This window comes from Sciurus carolinensis, chromosome 6 (assembly GCF_902686445.1).
Source record: "Sciurus carolinensis chromosome 6, mSciCar1.2, whole genome shotgun sequence".
NCBI classification, from domain to species: Eukaryota; Metazoa; Chordata; class Mammalia; order Rodentia; family Sciuridae; genus Sciurus; species Sciurus carolinensis.
In genome coordinates, this window is record NC_062218.1 from 132,146,800 (window position 1) to 132,150,756 (window position 3,957).

General features: G+C 36.6%; 1 pseudogene; it reads right to left on the reverse strand.

Moving 5' to 3' along the window:
- Positions 1 to 585: 585 nt before the first annotated feature.
- LOC124987105 (diphthine methyl ester synthase-like) lies at positions 586 to 1,318 on the reverse strand (annotated as a pseudogene).
- Between the last annotated feature and the right edge of the window lie 2,639 nt (positions 1,319 to 3,957).

Genomic DNA, 3,957 nt, shown 5'->3' on the forward strand with positions numbered 1-3,957 from the left:
TGAAGATGATAGAAGTCAATAATTTTTCACCAGGAGGTAGAAGTTGTTTCCATAAAAAGGCCTAAGAAAGGCTGGAGAGGACAAGGTCTTTATTTGGAATGTAAATCTTTGACATTGTCATAGTTATCAGTAATGTAAACACAACATTTAATTTTTTTAATGTTACCAATCTTTTATTTACTTTACTTGCCACCCTACATTTCTTACCCTTTAAAACCAGATTCAAGTGATTCACATTCCACTTACCTCTAAGTCATACTCTGAACCAACCACCTTGTATTAACTGCTTTCATAAATAAAATCTGCTTTTAAATGATTCTGTCTGTCAATTTACAAGTTTTTTAGCTTAACCTGCTCCATGTGTGTACAATCTCATAAAGTTGCCAAAATAGCACAATTGATGATATCATGGGGAAAAAACTTACTGCCACAGGAAACCAAGCACTGTTGAGCCAACTCTTTCTTTTCTGGTCACTTGTTTTATACTTATTAGCTAAAACAAAAGACCTACTCAATTTCTTATACAAAGATGTGTATATCCATATCTAACTGAAATTAATGTGCCACAGTAGAAAATGTCCATGCTCACAGTTCATCAATGCTTTGGGATTCCAAACTATTTTCTGGTATGGACAACAGACTTAGCATCTCAAACTCGAGTGGATGCATGCTGCCTCCTGTGATAACCAAGGAATGCAATGGTTCTCCCAAGTCCACAGTACACATTTGTTGTAAAGTGCCTGCTACAATTTTCTGGTCCTCAGCTCCAACCCTGGCTAAACCAACACAGAATGTCTCCTCAGTGATTGCTGGTTCTTCTCCTCATATTCTTTGATTCTGAACAATTTCCAGAAGTTGCTGGGCTGCTTGGTTTACACGCATATACCGAGGAGGTTCATAGATCTTCCTGCCCTTGATTAGATTTTCCAAAGACTGCTCCTTTACTTTGATGTCTAGTAAGCATAATGTGTGCAGGCTATTCTGTCTGTTCTTTTTTACTTTGTCAATGAAGCTTTCTGGTCTCCAAGTGTCTGTCCAAAAAACAATAGAAACTGTCTCACCAAATTTATATAACTGTAAACCACAGCACCCTAGAACATTCATTATGGAGGCATTATGAATAACATGATAAGGGATTACCAACTTTGCTGTTCTCAGAATAAGATCGCTGCATGTCATAGCTCAGGGCTTCCTTCCCTACAGTCAGGACTGAGGTGTAGGCTTCCAAGTACACTCGACTGCAGCGTCTTACAATTTCCAGGCCCTTCACTGTGATGTCTTTGGCATCTCCCAGGCCCAAGCCGATCAGGTAAAGCATTTCGAACTCCTGGGGGAGGTGACCGATGAGAGAATGTGAATTGGTCCCCTGTGCTCCGCCAAGTAATAATTGCAGCCGGCTTTTACAGTGAAGCAGCTCTTAAGCAGCAGAGCCATGCTGACCAGGTCCCAACAATTAATTTTTAATGTCATCGATGTCCCCATAAATATAGTTAAGCTACTTAATGTCATCTGATTTTTGTAAAATATCCTTTTTATTGATATGACCTCTGTGTTTAGTAGAGATCACTATATTTCTGTTACTTAGGGCTAGATAATCACACCAGCAAACATTGATTAAGCCTACCTGTGTAGGAAGTTTGGAAGATCTGTAGGCCTTAAACTGACTAAATCTTTTTGACTCTGGAAGTTTCTCTTAATTGTTATCAGACACTTCTGCCTAAAAATCTCTCTTTTATAGCCTCCAGTCTTACTTATTCTTGGGGGCTAACACAAGTGTGTATCTTAAGTTGCATTTAATTATTGTTTCTTTTTTTAAATGCCCAGGAATGGCTAAGTTTTGGGTTTAACTGTTTCACTAGGTGTTTGAGATCAAGCTGGTCAAATGGACCTGTTCCTGTCTGTTGTTAAGAGACAGCTGAGTTCCCACAGGGGTCACTCATGGGGAACTTGAGAGCAGTTTTTTAGCTATATTAGTGCCATTTTCTAGGTAGGGTATCCTTGATGAGGTGGCTTCCCTTAAAAACATCAGGGATGTCTTCCTTTTCTAATGACCCTCCTCTTTATAGCAGGTGTGCTGATAGGCTTCTTCTCCAGTGGCCTCATTAATCTTACTGATCAGGAGGTCATGTGGCCCAGAATTGCAAAGCTCCTTAGAGAAGTTCTCTTGTTCCCTGGATTTAGGCTGATTCTGAGGGCAAGAGCCAAATACTGGTTTTCTTGGCCCCTTTATTTTAATCTCAATCTTTAAATTTTAATCTTAAACATCCAGCAAGCCAGCTCACCAGTCATAAAATAAGAGTACTGGGCTTTAAGTTCAATGTCTATAACTTTACAATCACTTACCCCCTTTATTTAATTGGGTCTATATTATCTGTTCTATAGGTGATGGCTTATTACCTCAAATTAATTTAGGTCGTTTGTTCTTGAAGCAGTACCTCTGCAAAATATTAACTGGCAACAGTTTTGGAGTTTACAAGAAAAATACAAACTGGAATTAACAAGAGTAAAAACATACTTAGTGTATGTAATGTCTATCTTGAATTTTGGCTGAGTTATACATTATATCCTCTATTTAAGATCACAGTAATTTTGCAACAAAAATTAATTTTTGAATAAGATGGGAGGCAGAGCTTTATCTCAGGTAAGGCCCAGCTCTTTACAAATCTTAGGTTAAGTGTTCTTGTTCTAAAGTTGATTTGTCTCTTTTTTAAATATCATTTTACAAAAGTTTACATATATTCTTTCCTGAGTCTGTAATGTCAATATGACATTACATCTAAAACATGAATCAAGGAAAAGATAAGAGAAATTTTAACATTCAATTTGTGGAAAAAGAGGCAAAATGCTTTTAGGATTCACAATATTAACCTTTAAATACATCAGGCTCTCATCTTTATTCAAATTTTTAAAAAATTTTATCTGTTCTAATTAATTGTACATGACATTAGAATGCACTTGTATATTTTGATAGATCACATATAAATGAAGTATAATCTCTCATTTTTCTGATTATACATATTGTAGGATCACATCAGTCATGCAGTCATACATGTACATGAGTTAATAGTGTCTGTTTTGCTCTACTATTGTTTTTCCCCTATACCCCTTCCCTTCTCTTCACTCCCCTCTACCTAATATAAAGTAACTCCTTTCTTACCTATTCCCCCACCCTTATTGTAAATTAGTATCTGCATATCAGAGGAAATATTTGGCCTTTGATTTGGGGGTTAGGCTTATTTCACTTAGCATGATATTCTCTAATTCAATCCATTTACCAGCAAATGCCAGAATTTCATTCTTCTTTAAAACTAAGTAACATTCCATCATATATATATATGCCACATTTTTTTTATCCACTCATCTGTTGAATGGCATCTAGGTTAGTTCCATAGTTTACCTATTGTGAATTGAACTGCTATAAATATTGATGTGGCTGTGTCACTGTAGTGTGCTGATTTTAAGTTCTTTGGGTATAGGCTAAGGAGTGGGATAGCTGGGTCAAATGGTTCCCTTCCAAGTTTTCTCAGGAATCTCTATACTGCTTTCCAGAGTGGCTGCACCAATTTGCAACCCACCAGCAAAGTATGAGTGTACCTTTTTCCCCACAGCCTCACCAACACCTATTGTTGCTTGTATTCTTGATAATAGCCATTCTAATTGAGGTGAGATGAAATCGTGGGGTAGTTTTGAATTGCATTTCTCATTACTAGAGATGTTGAACATTTTTTCTTTTATCTATTGATTACTTGTGAAGTGTCTTCTGTGAAGTGTCTCTTCAGTTCCTTAGCCCATTTATTGATTAGAGTTTGGGTTAGGGTTAGAGATCTTTATTTCAGATATTGTACATTTCAGCTTCAGAATTTCAATTTGTGCTATTTTTATAATTTATCTTTATTGGCATTCTGTGTATTTATACATTGATCTCCTGGTTTCCTCTACTTCTTTATACTTTATACT